Raw genomic sequence first — 22,321 nt, 5'->3', positions numbered from 1 at the left:
TTACTATATATAATATTTTTTCAAAATGCTGTGCAAATATGTACCCGATTAAGGTGAATTAAAATGCAGCCTTATTAATGAGCAAAACGTTCGGGTGTTAAGCGCACTATTTACGCGTGGCTGGGAGCAGGTGTAGATTTCTTGTGTACCAACTAACATTTGGAAAATACGAACATTTTAATGAATCCGAAAATTTACGCCAGAACCACTTTACACACGATTTACACAAATTCGTTCTGCTCGTGTTTCATGAATGAGACCCAATGTGTTTATTTTGCCACCTGTCTATTTTCAGCATCAGCTCCGACATATGCAAACAACCTATTCCTAAGCTGCAGGTGGCGCTAACCTCATTATTGTCTTCTACTTCACACGCTTCACACACGTTACTTACGTTTCACAGTCTATCTATGTTCACACACATTGTTGAGTCTGACTTTCAAAGAGCGATGGAACCGTCAGAGCGAGCTGGCAATGAAAGTGAAATGTTACACACTCCAGTCGGTGTCAAGTCATGGGTGTGGAAGTATTTTGGCTTCAGGAAAACAGATGGAGCAGTGGTAAGAGACATTGCCGTTTGCAAAGAAGACTCTGCTATAGTGTAACACACATTATGTGAATAGAATACTATGGCGAGCAGGACGCAGCCGATGTGAGAGAACGGCGCGAGGCCGGTGGTGTGACAACACCGGCCTCGCGCCATTCTCACCACAATTCATTCTCTCGCCACAAATGCTGTTTCTGTATTCTCAATAAAAGGCTATTTTTTATTATTTTTTTATTTGAAACTTAATAGTTATCATGTAAAAATATCTAGTATTGAATCGAATCGTATCGCGGGAAATTCTGAAGTATTGAAAATAATCGAATCGTTGGCTTAAGAAATCGGTATCGTATTGAATCGTCATTAAGGCTCCGATTTACACCCCTATGTATTAGCCTACTTGCTTTATCTTTGTAATTCCCCTATTATTAGGACACTATTACAATGCAAATGTCATGGGCTTGATTCCCAGAGAATGCACAACTGATAAAGTCTATACTTTGAATGCAATGCAAGTTGCTTCGGAAAGCAAACGCATTGATGTTAAATAGATTTTGACTTTGAAAGGTGTATTTAAACAGTGGCATCAGTAATGGAAAATTATTTCCTTTTCGTGATGCTGCATCCACAGCACTAACTATGTGTAGCCTATAAGACCAAGATGGCACCATATTGCCCAGTTCAAACATAATAAAATTACAGAGTGCACTTTAAGACGACATTACATAAGTTCCGATAGTCGAAATTGTAAAACAGTTGATATGTTTATACTGCGTTTTCGACATGCTGTCTGACGAACTTGGCATGTGCTTCACACTGAAAATATTGCATCTGTGAGTATTGTAACTGAAAATGCGCAAACAGTATGTGAAACGGGCCATCATTTATGCCAAACTGGTGGGTGCAACCATCCCACCTCCATCAGTATCACTCAAAGGGATAATTCACCCAAAAGGAAAATTCTATCATTACCCTCATGTCCAAACACGTAAGAACTTCGTTCATCTTCGGAGCACAAATTAAGCTATTTTTGATGAAATCTGAAGGATTTCTGTCCCTCCATTGACCGCTATGGAACTACTATTTTGACGCTTCAAAAAGTTTATAAAGGTAAAACTAATCCATATGAATTGAGTGGTTTAGTCAAAATTTTCCTGAAGAGACTTTATTGCTTTATAGCAGGGGTGCCCAACCCTGCTCCTGCCGATCGACTGTCCTACACAGTTCATCTCCAACCCTAATCAAACACACCTGCCTTTAATTTTCAAGTGATCCTGAAGACCTTAATTGGTTACTTCAGGTGTGTTTGATTAGGGTTGGAGATAAACTGTGCAGGACAGTCGATCGGCAGGAGCAGGGTTGGGACTCTCAATGGAACCTGCAAAAACAAACCTCTTGCGGAATACTTTAATTGGGCCAAATGTTTATGCCAAATTTCTGATCACCCAGTAAACATTGTTCCTCCCTAGAGCATTTATTTATGGATACCTGCTTTGTGCACAGCGGTATCATATACTGCAGGGTTGCCCTATCCTGTTCCTGGAGATCTACCTTCCTGCTAAGTTCAGCTCCAACCCTGATCCAACACAATGGAACAAGCTCATTAAGATTTTCAGGAGCACTTGATAATTACAGATGTGTTGGATCAGGGTTGGATCTGAACTTTGTAGGAAGGTAGATCTCCAGGAACAGGGTTGGGCAACCCTGCTATACTGTGTCTACAATGTCATTGTATGCAGCAGTATTAAGATTTATCCTCAGAGAATTTACTGGAATATCCAAACCTATTAAAAGGGAGTTGTCCATTTACCTTTGACCATATGGTGTATCTGGAGCTTTTCTTTATTTATTTTTTTGTACTTTTTTGCAAAACAGGTTATGTGGCACCTCTGTTGTCTAAGGTTCAGAGCATGGGCCATTGCACTGAAAATTGCATTTTCAACCATAAACGACAGTCTCATTTAATGTTCTCTTAAAAGGACAGTTGCTTACTAGATTTTACTGATAATATCCATTACATAATCTTGCAGTTAGGTTAATTTGTTTACCCAGTCCTGTTAAAACGTTTGTGTATAGAATGTCAGGTAGTCATCTGCTATGGAGCCTGCGTCAAGTCCAGCATGGCAAAAGTGTGCATCAAGGGCACATAGGCCTATCAGTCCCAATTTGTTGAGCATCCTTCTCAAACCTAGAAATGTCAAATGGGGCACCCTATGGACTTGTGCACACACTTTCTGCAGTCATCCTTCGCAGGTCCACAAAACCGCAAGTGCACAATCTGCGCCATTTGGGACAGGTCCCAGGTGTGCATACAAATTTGCAAATTAATTTCTTGTTTTACACAGAACTTGCTTAAAGGCAAATGCAGTATTCTGTATTCTTGGACTTGTCAGTCAATGATCTTGGTTCGTGATCTTGGATTTCATGCATCCACTCCAATAGATTCCAGTATGTTTACTAACTGCTGCCGCTTTACACCCGTGCTGTGTATTTGTTGATTTTTATTCCTTTTATCAGTTTCATACTACAAACATTCATAATGGACATTCTTGGATTAAATCTCCCTGTTATTTTGTGTATTGTTAGTGGTTCGTGTTATGAGGCTGGCTGCTTCATTACGTGGCAGCTGTGACCAATGCATGTTCACACTCGCCGCCTGATGCTGCTGAGTCTAACCTTGATCTGTGTATAGGAGCAGCGAATCATTGTGGTTGATTTCATCCAACAGGAACAGCGTCAGCTCATACTCATTTTGTTTGGACCGATGGATTGCATGTGCTTAACTCATGCTCCATAGTTATATTGTGTCTGTAGGTAAATTTTTTGTTGTATTGTTAGATTGTTTATGCATTGTACAGTCTTGAGCACTGGTCGGAAAACAATTAATATTATTGTTTACGAAGTATTTATTAGTAACTCCGTCAAATGTATGATATCTTATGGCTGATCATGTTATGCCAACATGGCCACATTCTTGGGGGGGTGACCTGCTCCATATAGAATAAAACGATTTTTTTCTTGATGACTAATGTCTAGATCAGGGGTCTTCAACTCCAGTTCTGGAGAGCTGGTGTCCCCCGGTCTTTAGTTCGAAGCCTAATTAAACACCTCTGTCTGTAATTTGCAAGTAATTCTGAACACTGTGATTAAGCTTGTTTTGGGCTGTTTGGTTAGGGTTTGAACTCAAGTCCTGGAGGGCCATTGTTCTGGAGTTTGAGTTGAAAAGCTCTGGTCTAGGCCAGTGCTTTTCAAATCTGTCCCGGAGACTCTCTACCCATGCAGATTTTGGATGTCTCTGGTTTTGGGCGCACCAATTTCGGGTTCTGCAGTCTCTACTAATGAGCTAATGAGTTAATTCAGGTTTGTTAGATGGAGACCACTAAAATGTGCAGGGTTGGGCAGGTTTGATAAACCTCCAGGACAGGTTCGGTCTGGCGTCCTGCTCCATAGAGGGCAACCATCTTGCTGAGTTTAGCTCCAGCCCTAATTATGCACATCTGTAACAGGTTGATCAAAGGTGTTCAGGATGCATGATTTCTTTTTCTTTTTTCCCCCTAAACCAGTTAAGCACAAACCTCACCCTGCAGCCAATTGTATTGGTCAACTCAATCACAGTGTTGGAGCAGGGTTGAAAATGAAGTCTGCAGGAGGGTATCCCTTCAGGAGCGGGGTTGGCTACCCTTGGTCTAGACATGTCATCTCATGTGAGTCAACATTATTGCTTTATGTATAAATATTTTAATTAGAAAAAAACCTTGAGCAAATCAATATTAGTGTCTGCTGCTTGGTGTAAATTATTTTAATCATTGCCTAAAAATAGCTTTTAGAATTTCGCATTTTTTCATCAAACGTACAATTAATGCTTTGTGTTCCATGTAATTGAGGTACTTATGCTTTCATGGCATCTGTGATGTGTTATTGGAACTGTACTGGACAACTAACCATGCATCTCATCACAGTGGGATAACCAATCTGTACTGCATATGTTGCCTTTTCTTTTTGTTTCCATTTGGGGTTCCGTTGATAAGCTGTGTGTCATCCGAAGGGTTTGGAACCAGTTTTTGTCTTTGACTCGAACTGCTCCCATCAGTTTGTGGTCTGTGTATGACCCAAATGCTACACCATACATTCAGTTATAAGATATAAGTTATTCCGATATTAACTTTTGAATTAAATGTGCACAGTTTTCATTATATTTTCATTCATTTTCTCTTTAGCTTTTGAAAGCGCGATCATGTGTACTCTGTGTATAGGCCTATAATTCGTGGCAAACAGGGGGCCGCTTTCAATATGCAGGTTATTGAAATCGATTTTGAATGTGTGCTTTTCAAATTTGTGATCATGCATAACCGGTGTATAAGGAGTGGTGGGACTGACCACCCATTTCACAAGATAAGGTTTTTGTCAATTATGCTCAGGATCTTTTGCATACTAAATTGGGACACTATACTGTCAAAGAGCACCGTCCTTCGGATGAGACGTTAAACCGAGGTCCTGACTCTCTGTGGTCACAAATCCCAGTGGCCTCTGTCCATCATGGCCTCCTAATCATCCCCATACTGATTGGCTTCATCACTCTGTCTCCTCTCCACCAATAAGCTGGTGTGTGGTGGGCGTTCTGGCGCCCTATGGCTGCCGTCGTATCATCCAAGTGGATCCTGCACATTGGTGGTGGTTGAGGAGATTCCCCCTTCTATGTAAAGCACTTGGAGTGCAGAGAAAAGCTCTATATAAATGTAATGAAGAATTATTATTATTATTATTATTATTAAATCATCTACCATTGATTTATCTGCCATATAGGCTACTGTCCTCTCGTGATAAGTGAAATCTGACTCCTGATGCACTGAGACTACTTTAGAACAAATCTTAGCAACAAGGCACATGTTTCTATATCTGTGTGCCTGACTTTGTTTGGATATTTTTTATGTTTATTAAATAAGATTGTCCACTCTGATGATACTTTCTGGAGTTATGTTGCTATATTTGGTTTTTGTTTTACTATATTTTAATTTTCTCTGGTGATATTCTTGGCAATAATTACAAAAATATAATGGCTTGACATTTAGTTATTCATTCTTATAGTACTTGGCTGGGTTTCCTGAAAGCATTGTGAGCTAAGTTGATCGTAGACACCATTGGTGGCAATGGTTTTACGATCTACTTGGGATTTTGATGCTTTTGAGAAATGCAGCCCTGGCTGGTTTACAATAGTTTACTCTATGAACAGGACAGTTTGAGTCACACCTGTCAGTTAACATGTTTGTCTATCTCAGAGACTAATGTGAATGTAGTCTATTTTTAAATTGTATTAACATCAGTAGATTTTTTACAGTTTGTATAAGTAACAATAGGTGTAAGATTGATATGGTGTCTACAAAACTTTGTGCTATTCCTGGATGTAGAGAAGCAGAGTTGCACCTGCAGCTCTCAATGGTCTTCCAAAGGACTGGCTGAAGTTTCTTTTTTTTATCAAGGTACCTGGTTTTAGCACTAAAATGGCAATTATTTTTTATAGTTTCTCCTAAATCTGCAAGTTAGGAGCTACTTTTAGCCTTAAGATGTTTTGTGAAGTCAGACTCAGGCCTATCAAAAACCACCACACATCACTCAACTAACTTCTCACAATCTGCAGTAGTTAGCCTGACTTCTACCAGCCACAATCTAAAAAATAAAAACCTATTCAAAACTGCCCAACTTACCAAAACACATAACTTTTAAACTCAAAGTATAGACTGTTAACTGCATTGGACAAGACCTTAGCAAAGGCAAACCATCTTGAAGTTACAATGAGGCTAAAAAACAAATATGGGACTAGGCATCTAATGCAGGGATAGGCAACTCTGCTCCTGTTGGGACACTTTTTTCACAGATTTTAGATCCAACCCCAATTTTACACATCTACCTGTAATTCTGAAGACTGTGTTTAGGTGTGTTTTAATAGAGCTGGTAAAATCAGCAAAAAATAGTCATTAACTGGAGGCTGGGGCAGTTGTTTACACTAGTTCACACTTACTAATAAATAGAGTAAAAGAGTAAAAACAAGCATATTTGCCGTGCTGTCCAAGGGGAGGGCACTTTAATTAACTTTAGTGCTAAGATAAAATGTTTTGTGAGTACGGCCCCAGGTGTTCTCCATTTTGGCCCTCAAGGTCCACTTTCCTGCAGAGTTTAGCTCAACCTGATCAAACTCTCCTTCCTGTAGCTTTCTAGTAATCTTGAAGACATTAGCCGTTTCTCAATATGCATTTTTGTCTGTACTTGTGTTCTTGTGGACTTGTGAAACCTCATCAGTCGCTGCCCAAGTTCCAATTCAAAGTTCACATTCTAGCCAAGTCCAGTTCAAATCCCCGGGTGTGTTCTTGACCCGCCCCTTTTATCGAGGATGCAATGAAAGGTGAATTGTGCGGACTTGAGACAGCCAGGTATCCCAGAATGCATCTCGCACCAACCACCAAGCGTCAATAGCAGAGGAGAAAACCTGCGTAATTTAAAAATACTACTGTTATTGTGTCACGAAATGTAGTTTTAAGAGTTTTTCAGGCAAGAATGTACTTGTTTAAAGCTCAAATCTGTGGTTTATTTATAAAGATAGCGCCTATTTGAAAATGTGATCTGACGTTTTCGGAGTTGTGAGATCCAGGCGATCACCGGGCGCTCCGCGCTCATGTACCCCGCCTGGAACAAACTTACCTCGGCTAGTCCTTCTGACGTTTGCTGCTGGCTCTGATGTCTCTAGTCTAGTGGTTAAACATGAGATATAATTCGTTCTTGTGTGTATCTAACGGGCGATCTTTGGTCTCTATAATTTGTTCTCTGGCTAATCGTTTTGGCTGAGGGCAAAGTGAAGTTACATAACTTTATATGTTTAGGCTATTTAACTCTAACGTTGTAGCCTAATAGCCTAATCGTTTGCTTTATTTCTTCTTGCATAGCTTCTTATACCCTTTAGGCTACTTATACTTTTGTAATAGCTATTATTGATAATTAAAACTGACATTTAACAAAAAGAGCCTGGGTTGTCATTTTATTTTATATATATATATATATATATCTCATTTTTATATATACACTGTACAAAATTATAAACTTTTGTTTTTGCCCCCATTTTTCATGAGCTGAACTCAGAAAAAGTCTTAGTTCTTTATGTACACAAAAGGCCTATTTCTCTCAAATATTGTTTACAAATCTGTCTAAATCTGTGTTAGTGAGCACTTCTCCTTTGCGAGATAATCCATCCACCTCACAGGTGTGGCATATCAAGATGCTGATTTGACAGCTTGATTATTGTACAGGTGTGCCTTAGGCTGGCCACAATAAAATGTGCAGTTTTATCACACATCACAATGCCACAGCAAGTTTTGGGGGAGCGTGAAATTGGCATGCTGACTGCAGGAATGTCCACCAGAGCTGTTGCCCGTGAATTGAATGTTCATTTATCTACCATAAGCAGTCTCCAAAGGCGTTTTAGAGAATTTGGTAGTACATCCAACCGGCCTCACCACCGCAGACCACGTGTAACCACACCAGCCCAGGACCTCCACATATGTTATGGACAACGAACACGGGTGCATTTTAATGATGGCATTCTGAATGCACAGAGATACCGTGCCGATATCCTGAGGCCCATTGTTGTGCCATTCATCCACGACCATCACCTCATGTTGCAGCATGACAATGCACTGCCCCATGTTGCAAGGATCTGTACATAATTCCTGGAAGCTGAAAACATCCCAGTTCTTGCATGGCCAGCATACTCACAGGACATGTCACCCATTGAGCATGTTTGGGATGCTCTGGATCGGCGTATACGATGGCGTGTTCCACGTCCTGCCAATATCCAGAAACTTCGCAAAGCCATTGAAGAGGAGTGGACCAACATTCCACAGGCCACAATCAACAACCTGATCGACTCTATGCGAAGGAGATGTGTTGCACTGCGTGAAGCAAATGGTCACACCAGATACTGACTGGTTTTTGGTTATATTTTGTGTTGTTATATGCAGTGAAGTTAATCAATGTACTCGTTGGCCGAACCACATTTGTGTGGGTTTATGTTTAAGATTTTTTTTTATGAAAATTAAAAGAGACAGTTATTTTATAACACATTTCGTTTTATTGTTGCCTAAAATATACATAAAGAGTAGGGATGCACGATGATATCGGGACAACATCGGTATCGGCCGATAAAAGCTTAAAATGACCATCATCGGCATCGGCCGATATGAGTATTTCTGCCGATGAGTCTTGCCGATAGGGTGGCGTGTTTCCTATGCGCACGTGACGACCGTGAACGAAGCATGAGCGCCAGCAACTTAAACTTCCAACTAGGGGTGTGCCGTGCGTCTCACGGTTTTTGATCGTGGACGACTAAAATGTCTCCACTATCTGCTTTTGAAGAAAAATCATATCGTGCATTCTATCAGTTCAATTCTGGCGCCTTCATCTCAACATACTGTACAACGCGACGTACATTCACATCACATCACATGTAAACGCAGAGGTAGAGTTACACTCACGGGACACCGCAATTCACAAAAGTTCATTGTTTGCATGTGCGTCAAAGTCTTGCTAGGTAAACATGTCATTCACGTGCTGATGCGCTATTCTAACATCCGCTTTTCTGAGCGCGTACACCCGACGCTCACAGGAACTAAAAGCCGTCACAGCGCCTGCATACTGGACTAATCTTTCGAGTCTTATTGCGCTGATACTGTCAAATACACACAAGGTTTACATAAACAAAGTTGGTTATGTCTAAAGTGAAAGCAAACAGAGAAAATCTGCTTGTCAAATGCGTGTATATTAGACGCGTCGCGTTACTCGCGTGCAGTTCTTAAAGAGACAGTAATAATATTCTGCCGCTTGTCTTTAAAGAGATACTGCACCCAGAAATAAAAATTCTGTCTATCTAATGTTGTTTCAAACCTGGATTCATTTCTTTCTTGTGCTTAAATATACTATGGAAGTCACTGGAGTACAGCAACTGTTTGGTTAGCCACATTCTTCCAAATAACTTTTATAATTTCTACAGAAGAAAGAAACTTGAGAGAGTAAATGATGACAATTTAAATGTTTGGGAGAACTATCCCGTTAATGTTAATAAAACAACAAAACACAGAGGAAATCACTCACTGCTCTTGACTGAGAACATTAATAGAAGCTTTAATAAGCTTTTTTTGCACTTAAAAAAAAAACAAATATATCGGTATCGGGATCGGGCAAAATTAGTTTGAAAATATCGGCATATCGAATATCGGCCAAAATCCTATATCGTGCATCCCTAATAAAGAGATAACCTGAGTAGCCAGAGCGAGCTGAGTGACACTATCAAGAACGCTGCTGTTCCATTTGCAGAATTGAGTCGAACTTGGCAAGTCCGAACTACCAAGGGACGCAAGTCCGAAGTTTGCATACTTGGTATTGAGAAACGGCCATTGATTATCTTGATCAGGTGTGTTTTATTAGGTTTAGAGCTAAATTTTGTAGGAAAGTGGATCTTGAGGGCAAAAGTTTAGAACTCCAGGTTCAGACTATAAAGGAGAGGAATGGTAGAAAAATAGGGTAGATCTGGAAGAAAGAAGCAGAATTATTGTTCATCTCTGGTCATTGCAGAGATACAAAGGTTTGCCTCCGTTTCCACACAAGAACAATAACAGGAGAGGGAAAAAATAGGATTTAGCAGGCATTGGGGTTGGAGGTGAGTGATGTTGGTATTAAATGATGAATGCAATCTATGATAACAATGCAGTACAAGATTATGCAAAGTTTGGCAAATCAGCATGTCCAAGAACACAACAGACACTGGGGAATCATCTTTTCTATTTATTCCTACCTATATCTATTCCTTTCTGTCAGGAAATGGGGTATTGCCTTATCAAGGCCTATTCTGTTCCTGGACAGCCATATTTCTGAAGAGTTTTCTCCAAATCAAATTAAATTTGCTTGAACAAGCTATTCAAGGTCCGCCAGGATTATTAGACATTTTAGAGCAGGTTGGAACTCTGCAGGAAGATGGCCATTCAGGAGCAGGGTTGGACACCCCTCGGCCTTATCTAATACAAATTAAGGGGTGTGCTATGTCTCAGGAGACACAGGATGTTCTGGTGTTTACTTATAATAGCATCTAGGTTATCTTCCTTTATTATTGTTTGTAGTTTTATACCATCTAGTTTTGTTTTGAGTTGTAATTTTTGGAAACCATTCTTGGTGAGGGCACTATCCTGCCCCTGACCGGCATCTGAATCCTGAGACCCTTGAAGGTGCCAAGCTGATTTTCCTGGCCTGAAGAACCAATTATTTCGTGGAAATGCACAGAATGGTTCTTGATTGGGCAGTGGCATCATGCCAGTGGAATAGGGGCACCAGAAATCTACCATGATCAGTTATAAGTATTTAACAACCGATCTGTTGACAGAGCACCATGCTATCACCTTTCTATAAATGTATTTGTGGTTGACGATGAACTCTTATATATAGTATTGTCAGTTTTGTTAAGAAAGCTATACTGAATGTAGCACTGAGTGTTCAGAAGCCATAGCTTATCAGTGTAAAGATGCTATACATGTTTCCAGTTGCCCCATACCAAACATATCACACCGCATATCCGATATATAGGCTCATCAAACTCTGAATCTTCATAATGAACGTGATTTCACCAAGTACAACATGTTCTTGGATCAACATTAGATTTTGCCTGCCAGATTTGAGGAACATGCAGTTTGTCAAGTTAAGGCTTACAACCAGGTAAGTAGGTACTTCTACATCGCTGTTATTCACCTATCATATCCCACTGATTTTAAGGATAAGTTGTGGTTCGCTTTAGGGGTAGGGATAGGGTTAGGACTATGATATCGGATGGGGATGTTGATCCATGATCAACTAAATATTTTGATCCAGGAACATGTTTTACTTGGCAAAATCTCGACCATGGAGAACTAAAGATGTCAGTTTTCTAAATCTCAGGGCTCCAGACTAACTTTTTGCCTTGGTTGCACTGGTGCGCCTAACTTTTTTTATTTAGGTGCACCCAAATTTTTCCTTTGCTCGCATCGCTTTTAATGCCACAATTTCAAGGTCACCTTTTTATCACGCTCCATATACATTCATATATATTATGTAAATGATTTTAAACAAGAATAAGGTGTAGGTAAATACTTTTTTTTTAATTTGAAGCACAATATTATACTGTATATAAAAAAAAACATCCTTTTTAAAAAAAAAATTTAAAGTGCTTCATTGAGCTACCAAACTAAAACATTTTAAGCAAAATAAAACATTTCAAAATAGAAATGGAAAGTGCTACTGTTAAAAAGTGCTTCCCTGAACTGATGGCTGAAGTAGCTCCATGTCTGGGCTGTTGTCGGACCATTGACCGGGGAGAGTGTTGGGGGGAACAGGCCTACTTTTCTTAAAGAAAAAATTCGGTCTATTTTTTTTCTTTGTTCGTCATCTGTTTTCTTGCGTTTATTTTGCTGATGCTGATTGCCGTGGCCTCGTTTACACTGGAGGTCTTGATGCCCCATTCTGATTTGTTGCCTATATCCGTTTTTTTTTTTTGACCGTCCGTTTACACTTTCTTTAAATTGTGACCCATATCCGATTCATGTTTACACATGACATAGATCTGAAACATTGCGCATACTTAAAGGGGGTTCTTCTTGCACAGATGGACGAACGTGCTGCGAGAGAGATCTCAGGATTGGTGGGAACATACAACACGATCTCATGAAAGTGCGTATCTATAGCACGAGTTTTATTTCTCGTGCCATTTATACGCCAAAAATAGTTTTTGCTTGCATATGATACACACTGTAAACGTGCGTATTAAACGTCATAAAGCGCGTATCATATGCACGCAAAAACTATTTGGCGTAAATGGCACGATAAATAAAATTTGTGCAATAGACGCACTTTCATGAGATCGTGGCGGGCTTTAACGAGGAGCAGTTGGTCCGAAATTTTAGGATGAGCAAGCCAACCTTTGATATGTTGTCAACGTTTGTCCACATTCCTCTCCTATGACGACACAACGTTTCGTCGGGCCATCCGTCCCTGCAGATGCGCGTTGGGGTTTCTCTCGTCTTTAAACCACGTTGCCTAACGCCTCATAAAATCCGATCTGCCTGTTTACATGACAGTCACATTGGCACATATCTGATTTATTTCCACATTTGAACGAGGCCTGAAACCGATCTCGAAATATCCGAATGCATGTGTTTTTTTCCTGTTTACACGGTCATAGAACACATCCGATCTGTCACATATGAGCAAAAAATCGGAATTGGGTCACATTTCACTGACAGTTTAAACAAGGCCTGATTCTCTGGTGCTCAGGTCGCAATTTCAATCACAGAGCACGGAGCACGAGCAGTGTAGGCCTACAGGAATATCTGGACCACAGCCAATCAGAGGCAAAGACCCGCCCCATCTCTGTCTCTGATTGGTTTACATTTACATTTAGTCATTTAGCAGACGCTTTTATCCAAAGCGACTTACAACTGAGGACTAAACCAAGCGAGTCATCGTGAAGAGGCAAAAGCAACGCAAGAAGTGCTCAAAATACAAAGTTCAGACATAGCTCGGAGTAGCATAAGCCAGGCAAGCGAGGATTTAGAGGAAAGGATTTTTTTTTTTTTTTATATATAAGTTAAGTGCTCCCGGAAGAGATGAGTTTTCAGTTGTCTTTTGAATGTTGTCAGGGATTCTGCATTCCGGATGAGGGTGGGGAGATCATTCCACCAGCATGGAACCGTGAATGAGAATGTTCTGGAGAGTGATTTTGTGCCCCGCTGTGATGGTACCACGAGCCGTCGCTCATTGACCGATCGTAGGCTTCTGGTAGGGATGTAGACTTGTAGTAGTGAGTGGAAGTAGGAGGGAGCTGAACCTGTGGTCAATCTGTAAGCAAGCGTCAAAGCCTTGAACTTGATGCGAGCAGCGAGTGGTAGCCAGTGCAGAGAGATGAGCAGAGGAGTGACGTGGGCCCTTTTGGGCTCGTTGAAGACCAGACGAGCTGCAGCATTCTGGATCATTTGTAGAGGTTTAGTTGCACATGATGGAAGTCCAGCCAGAAGAGCATTGCAGTAATCAAGCCTAGAAATGACCAGGGCCTGGACGAGAAGTTGTGTTGCATGCTCAGTTAGGAAAGGCCTGATCTTCCTGATGTTGTGCATAGCAAACCTGCATGATCGAGCTGTCTTTGTAATGTGGTCTGTGAAGGTCAGCTGATCATCAAAGATTACTCCAAGATTTCTGACCGACCTTGATGGGGTGATTGAGGATGGATCTACCTGGATAGTGAGGTCGTGCTGTAGAGACGGATTGGCAGGGAGGATGAGAAGCTCAGTCTTTGCCAGGTTGAGCTGCAGGTGATGTTCCTTCATCCATGCCGAGATGTCCGCCAGACAGCTTGAGATCCGTACAGCTACTGTGGGATCATCTGGTTGAAATGAGAGGTAGAGCTGGGTGTCATCAGCATAGCAATGGTAAGAGAAACCATGTGCCTGTATGATAGGTCCCAGTGATGTGGTGTAAATGGAGAAGAGGAGCGGTCCGAGAACTGAACCCTGAGGAACTCCTGTGGTCAGTTGATGTGCTTTGGATACCTCACCTCTCCATGTGACCTTGAAAGACCTACCTGTGAGATAGGACTCAAACCAGTTGAGGGAGGTTCCAGTGATGCCCAGTGATGAGAGGGCGGACAAGAGGATCTGATGATTCACAGTGTCGAAGGCAGCAGACAGGTCCAGTAGAATGAGAACTGATGATTTGGAAGCAGCTTTTGCGATCCGCAGGGCTTCCGTGACTGACAGCAATGCAGTCTCAGTTGAATGTCCTTTCTTGAAGCCAGATTGGTTGACATCCAGCTGGTTGTTCAGAGACAGGAAGGATGATACTTGGTTAAAAGCAACTCGTTCAAGTGTTTTTGCAATGAATGGTAGGAGAGAGACAGGTCTGTAGTTCTCTAGAAGTGATGTGTTTAATGTTGATTTTTTAAGCAGAGGGGTTACCCGAGCCTGCTTAAATGCTGTAGGGAAAATGCCAGTGTGGAGGGATGAGTTGATAATGTGTGTGAGAGCTGGTAGAAGTGTGGGAGAGATGGCTTGTAGAAGGTGTGAGGGGATGGGGTCTAGAGGGCAGGTAGTAGGATGACTGGAGAGGAGAAGTTTAGATACTTCTTCCTCGGTTAGTGGAGTGAAGGAGGAGAGAAGGTTATTGGCTGTGGGAGAGGTTAGTCTGGGTTCCTGTGCTGAGAACTGACTGCTGATAGTGGTAGTTTTGTTAGTGAAGAAGTTAGCAAAATCATCAGCAGTTAAAGAGGAGGTGGGTGGCGGTGGAGGTGGACAGAGGAGAGAATTGAATGTCTTGAACAGTGAACGTGTGTTAGAGGCGCTGTTGATCTTGTTGTGGAAATATGAAGATTTTGCAGCGTGAACATCAGCAGAAAAGGAAGAGAGCAGAGATTGATACATACTCAGGTCAGACGTGTCTTTTGATTTGCGCCATTTCCTCTCCGCTGCCCTGAGCTTGGTCCGGTGTTCACGAAGAACCTCAGATAACCAGGGGTTAGAGGGAGTGGTGCGTGCTGGCCTAGAGGAGAGAGGGCAGATATTGTCTAAAGAAGAGGTTAGGATGGAGCATAAAGTATCCGTTGCAGTATTCACATCCAGAGATGAGAAATGTGAGGGTGAGGGAAGAGAAGATGACACAGCAGAGGAAAGATGGGATGGAGAAAGTGAGCGCAGGTTTCGTCTGAAAGTAAATGGTGGGGAGGTTGGTGGAGCATGGGTAGTGAGTTGTAGATTGAAAGTAATGAGGAAATGATCTGAAACTTGGAGAGGTTTCACCAAAATGTTGTCTGTGATACAGTTGCGTGTGTAAACCAGGTCCAGTTGGTTGCCTGACTTGTGAGTACCGGTGGTGATGAGCCGTTTGAGATCGAAAGAGGCTAGGAGAGAGATGAAGTCTGTTGCATACGGCTTCGCTAGGTGAATGTTGAAATCGCCAAAGACTACAAGTGGGATGCCATCCTGAGGGAAAGAGGACAGCAGCACATCTAGCTCCTCTACAAAGCTTCCCAGTTGACCTGGGGGGCGATAAATAACTACAATATGGATCTTCATGGGAGTTGTAAGTGTAATAGCATGATATTCAAATGAGTTGTTATTGCATAGAGAAGAGAGAGGTGAATATTTCCAATTGTTAGAAATGAGAAGACCAGTGCCCCCACCCCTCCCGGACTGGCGAGGTGTGTGAGAGAAAGAGAAGTTGTTAGAGAGAGCAGCAGGGGTTGCTGAGTCTTCTGGACGGATCCAGGTCTCAGTCAAGCCCAAGATATTAAGAGTAGAATGAGATGCAAAGGCTGGAATGAAGTCAGCTTTATTGACTGCTGATTGACAATTCCATAGACCCATAGAAAGAGTGAGAGGTGAGTGTGAGGATGAGAGAAAAGGGCGCAGATAAGCAGTATTCTGTGCGTGGTGAGAGAGCGTTGTCGAGAGACAACAGGAATGTATTGAAAGCACATAATGATAATGGGAAATAAGATAAAGGTAGGAAAGGAAAGGGTGAAGAAGATACTTTAAGTGCCTTGCAGGTGTCCTTGCTCGGTGGAGTCGCGCAGGTAGAGTCGAAGGTCTTTACCCGAGTCGGTCTTCACACGAGGAGGCTGAACACGAGAGCTGAATGCTTCCGCTGACGCTTCCGCGACAGCGCGCTCACTACATAGAAATAATGCTATCAATCGTCTGAGTGAGGACAGCTGTGGTAGTCCTTGCAATTAGCACAGCGAAAGCAAGTATCCCGACAATGGCCCAAATCGAAACTAGCTGTTATGAACAGCAATACTTAAGTGCTACAATAACAAACAGACTCCAACCCTTAAGACGGCAGATATTCAAAATAGGAACGCGACTAATTAAAATAAAGATATTTAGTGAAGATAAAAATTACAAAGAAGCAAAGAATCGAAAATAGCCCTACTTACTTGACAAATGGTAAACAGAGCAACAGGAGAACTGGATATTAAGAAAAAACAACTTACGCGCTCTTGACGTTCTCACCGAGTGACTGCTGTCCTGGCTTTCACCTGAATTTACTTCTAATTTATATCTGCTTTAACAGCCCTTGCAATTAGCACAGCGAAAGCAAGTATCCCGACAATGGCCCAAATCGAAACTAGCTGTTATGAACAGCAATACTTAAGTGCTACAATAACAAACAGACTCCAACCCTTAAGACGGCAGATATTCAAAATAGGAACGCGACTAATTAAAATAAAGATATTTAGTGAAGATAAAAATTACAAAGAAGCAAAGAATCGAAAATAGCCCTACTTACTTGACAAATGGTAAACAGAGCAACAGGAGAACTGGATATTAAGAAAAAACAACTTACGCGCTCTTGACGTTCTCACCGAGTGACTGCTGTCCTGGCTTTCACCTGAATTTACTTCTAATTTATATCTGCTTTAACAGCCCTTGCAATTAGCACAGCGAAAGCAAGTATCCCGACAATGGCCCAAATCGATGGCCCAAATCGTGGTTTAGACCACGATATGATCCAACCATGAGTGTGAGTTCCGTCAAAGGAGAACAAGCGCTTCGTTCATGGAGAGGCAGCGGATGCGAGGACGTTAGGTGCACCGGTGCGACCTAGAAAAAAATTTAGTCTAACCCTTACAAATTTTGGTCACGTGTGACCAAATTGGTCGCACTCTAGAGCCCTGAATCTTGTTTGATTCTTAAGTTCTTGATAATTTGTAGGATTTATTCCAAATTGTAATTCCATACACATTTTGGGTGTATTTTGTTGCTCATTTAAGTGGATAATTGGACATGTAGAGTAAGGCTGTGTATTGGCAACAAAGTCATAATGCATTCTGATACAGAGGCCGCGATACAGAGGCCACAATACATCACTATACTGGTCTGCACCTAATTTCACCTCAGCAGAATTTAATATAGCAACTGTTTATTAAACACTGCATACTATAGGGCCATTGCTAAGTATAGGCAGAGCAGGCAGTTGCCCTCTTTATTGTGAAGGGCCTCTGTACTGTAGCAATGTATAACAATATAGGTAGAGATGTTCCGATACCCTTTTTCCCTTCCCGATTCCGATACCTGGACTCAGGGTATCGGCCGATACCAAGTACTGATCCGATACCTGGACTCAGGGTATCGGCCGACACCAAGTACTGATCCGATACCTGGACTCAGGGTATCGGCCGACACCAAGTACTGATCCGATACCTGGACTCAGGGTATCGGCCGATACCGAGTACTGATCCGATACCTGAGTGTGTATCTATAGGCTACAGCTGCAATACATACTAGCCCTGTATGAAGTGATAGAATTATTTTATTGTGTGCTTCAGACTTATCCCTTAATAAAACATGAACAAATACATACAGTGAACTATTTGAGTATTTTTATTATCTGACATTTCACAGCAATGTATTTATTTTTCTTAAGTGAAAAAGAACTTATAATGCAGCCACACATCTAATACTTTAAACTGAAAAAGGTATTTTAGATTTACAATATAACTGTATAAAGAAGTGCAACAAATAAATCTAGGAATCTAAAAAATGATATATGAATAATAAAAGAAAATAACCTCTTTATAACTTAAAGTCCAGAAACAATTTTGTTAAATACACGGCATTTCAGTTTTGACAGCGGCTGGTCATCCAGAACAATAAACTCAATAATTTTGTCGGTTATATTTATCGCTCGTTGGCTGTCTTTTGAAACCTTTCTCTTCGTTTGAATGAAGCTTCCAGAGATTGTTGATTCTGGCGCGGCTCATCCTCCGTCTGCCCTTGCCATCGTGTTCTGCGGGGTGACGCGTCTTAAATCGCTTTATTAAGTGTTGAAGCTGCTAATCTTGTGCCACCCCTCGAAATTGCAGTATGGCATATGAGACATGTCGCCGTTTTACTGGCTGGTTGGTCCAGTCTTAAATACTGCCAAACAGTGGACATACTGCTAGCGCGCGCTTTCTTCTTCGCTGCTCTAAACAGTGGTTGCTTGTGGCAACAGCACAACTTCCTGTGTTGCCACAAGCAACCGCTGTTTAGAGCAGCGAAGAAGAATTGATCTCCGATTTGCAGCGTTAAGCAAAGCTAGCATGCATAACTAGTTATTGTTTAAGAAAAGGGTATCGGATCGGTACATGGGTAGAAGTACTCGCCGATACCGATGCCAGAATTTTTATTGGTATCGGCGGCATTTCCAATACTAGTATCGGAATCGGAACAACTCTAAATATAGGCCTTAGGTAGTGGTGTAGGTTTCATGTTAACATTGGGCACTCCCCACCAGGTACAATATTCTGATTTTTTTCCTCTTGTTTTTTAAGCACATAAATCATAATGTACTCATTCTAATAGATTAATAAAAAACATTTATGTTACTGGTAGGTTATTGCACAAATTGACACTACAGGGGGGGGGGTTGACTAGCTTTGGTTGAAAGCTAGGGTTGACTAGCTTTCGTGAGGCACACTCCCAAAGTCTCTCGCTCTCTCCCTCTCTGCCGTGTGTGCGCTATGTATGTTATGCGCGCAGTATGTTCTGTCTCGTATGCGCGCTCTAGATTCCGGGAGATTTGAACTAATTTGCGGGCATCAGGGAGACGCTATCAATATGCGGGAGACTCCCGGAACTTCCGGGAGACTTGGGATGTCTGCTAATGCATTTTCTTCACTGTAGCGCACGCACACATTCAGACAGCTACAAGAGCTACATTATCTTTCTTAGCAAGGAGTTGGCAACATCACTGTTTTTGAAGCAATTAAACTCACTGCTTATTGTTAATAGAGAAACGCGACACAGACTGAGGTAATTCATACATGTACAATCTTTCTCAGGCCTGTAAATGAACACAGACTTGATGCATTACACTATTCTGTGAATAGAATCTCGAACTGGAGAGCAGAAAGCCAGTGCTTTTATCCACAGTGGAGACAGAGTGCCTGCACATGGTTGCCAGGTTGAGAAAAATAAGTAAAACACTTAGCAGATATTTCCTTATACCGCAAGTGTGAAGCTCTGATTGGGAGATTAAGTTTTTTGATATCAGGTACTAGCCTATATGTTGTTCTAGCCTATATATTCTATTCATTAATTTCAGTACATTTCCAATTGATATCTGATCCTGGTATTGACAAGTAGTATGTATCGATGTATTGAACGCAGCCCTAGTGTAGAGTAGGCGTTTTGTACCAACTAGTGTACATTTTCATTTGCGCATGTATAGGCATACATTTTTCCACTGAAACCTGCAAAATCTCACCATGCAATGGTGTGGTGGATATGTAATGTCGACATGACGACGGGTCACAATGCCAGTCTGAATTAGCGTACTCCTGTTACTAGTAGATCATTAGTCACAAAAAAACAAATACTAGACTTTTATAAATGTTGCATATTTGGCCATGCTACTCATTGGTTGAGAAGTATAGACGCATTTGACCCTGCGTTCTCTCTGGAGAGGTGATGCCACATGCTGCAGGTGCACCCATATTTAGTAATATATTTATTGTTTATTGGAACACTACAGGTCAAACGTTGACATTAATGATGGCAAAACTATTACTTTATTTCTGACCATTTATTTGTTCTTTACTGTAATTTTAAAGTTAAAGGGTTAGTTCACCCAAAAATGAAAATTCTGTCAGTAATTACTCACCCTCATGTTGTTCCAACCCCGTAAGACTTTCGTTCATCTACGGAACACAAATTAAGATATTTTTTATTAAATCTGAGAGCTGGATCACTCCTCCATAGGCTTCTTAAGGGATCGAAGCTGGCCGGCCCAAAAGTTATGAAAGACATCGTTAAAATAGTCCGAGTGACTACAGTGGCTCAATCTTAAGTTTATCAGTTTATTAGTACGAGAATACTATTTGTGCGCAAAAAACAAACAAAAATAACAACTTTATTCAACTAATCATTTCCTTCTCTGTGGGCCGTGATATTTCACGTAGTGAAACTACGCAAAGCTTCTAGGTTGTACGTCACGCATCACACACATGACCAGCGTCAGCCAATAGTGAGCCTGCGTGTGACGTGCAACCTAGAAGCTTTGCGCAATATCACTACGTGAAATATCACAGCCGTACAGAGAAGGAAATGATTAGTTGAATAAAGTTGTTATTTTTGTTTGTTTTTTGCGCACAAATAGTATTCTCGTCGCTTGATAAACTTAAGGTTGAGCCACTGTAGTCACTTGGACTATTTTAACGATGTCTTTCATAACTTTTGGGCCGGCCAGCTTCGATCCCTTAAGAAGCCTATGGAGGAGTGATCCAGCTCTCAGATTTAATCAAAAATATCTTAATTTGTGTTCCGAAGATAAACGAAAGTCTTATGGGGTTGGAACAACATGAGGGTGAGTAATTACTGACAGAATTTTCATTTTTGGGTGAACTAACCCTTTAAGACAAAAAAATTTGCAAAACCGTTTTCAAAATGGTAATCAATCATTCTAGACCAGCTTTGTGAGGTTTGTCTTGTGCTGGCCATTCCATGGTTTGAAGTCTTCATAATTCAGTATCTTTCTTAGTTATAGTTTTGGGCTGTATTGGAGAGCACAGTAGAGGAGAGACTGGAAGTGATAGGAGAAAGGGGTGTGGGATCAGGAAAGTTGGGTTGCCCAAAGCGCTGTTGAACAATATGTTGGAGTACTGCCCACAAGTCAGTGGTTCCAAAGCCTACACTCTTGTTCTTTTTCTTATAAGGTAAATATGACATGAGATGTTTTAAGTCATTGTCTTGCTGTAGGACCAACTTGGTATACCAGTAGAACCAACTTGGTATACCAGTAGAACCCACAGACTATCACCACCTTCTCCGTGTTTGGCTCACAATAGGTGAACCAGCCTTCCTCCTTCTCGACATTCTCGACATCTTCCATTGCTTCATGGCCATTTTAGGCTTTCTTGATACTACCACTTGAACTGTCATGCATGTAACTGGAAGCTCTTTCTTTACAGTTTATAGCATTTGATAGCAATTGCAGACAGGTGTGTTGGAGCAGAGGTGGTAGGAAGGAAGATCTCCAGGAACAGGATTGGGCACCCCTGATTAAAGTATTTTGATCATATACATAGCCTATACTTTGATCGTTGATCTGACATCTACCTTGTATCTTTGTATCTTTGATCTTGTGTGTGGTTTGAGAACCTCTGTATCCTGGATATTTTGCATATAATAAGAAGTGATTGGGGCCTGGTTCTGTCTCACTCCAAAATTACAAAAAAGAATGACAGGGCACATTGTTCCAACTCTTCATAAGCCGTACAGTAACTTTGTGTGATGAACAAAGCAAAATGTAAGTTGTTTTTCTCTAATCTTCAGTTTTGCAAAAGATGACCTGCAAAAGCGCTCTTCAAGAACAAAAAACTCTTAGATTTCTAATGATTCATTACCTTCTGATTACTTCAGCGCTGATGTCTTAGCATGATGCTGTGGCAGTACCACTACATAGTTGGCAGTATAGTTCGGAGAGTGTACGTTTGATATTATTATTATTATTATTATTTTAAACATCCATATTATACCAGTAAACAGCAATTTTATTAGTAATTGACTTATATATGCTGCTTTTGAAATAGATTTCTTTTTCTTTATGCAGGTCTTTGGGCAAATCAGCTATAAGGTTCCTACTGATATGTAGTGGATAAGTGCGGTGAGCATTTAATTTCATCCTATTTAATTTTATTTACAAATGTGTGCTGTTTTAGTAATCACATGGACATTTGTCTTA

General features: G+C 41.1%; 1 protein-coding gene across 3 annotated transcripts in view; it reads left to right on the top strand.

Moving 5' to 3' along the window:
- Positions 1-22,321, top strand: part of znf1035 (zinc finger protein 1035) — a 34,124-nt gene that overhangs the window by 2,756 nt on the left and 9,047 nt on the right. For 2 of the 3 annotated variants that reach the window (XM_056267650.1, XM_056267652.1), the window contains exons 3-4: positions 4,108-4,248; positions 22,190-22,243. The gene's annotated coding sequence lies outside the window, so the exon portion shown is untranslated. The remainder of the gene's footprint in view (positions 1-4,107; positions 4,249-22,189; positions 22,244-22,321) is intronic. The other variant, XM_056267651.1, reaches the window with a different exon arrangement.

Source organism: Rhinichthys klamathensis, unplaced genomic scaffold (assembly GCF_029890125.1).
Source record: "Rhinichthys klamathensis goyatoka isolate OS25496 unplaced genomic scaffold, OSU_Roscu_1.1 h1tg000262l_1, whole genome shotgun sequence".
NCBI classification, from domain to species: domain Eukaryota; kingdom Metazoa; phylum Chordata; class Actinopteri; order Cypriniformes; family Leuciscidae; genus Rhinichthys; species Rhinichthys klamathensis.
The sequence above is the reverse complement of the archived record's forward strand: the minus strand, read 5'-3'. Positions and strand labels throughout refer to the sequence as shown.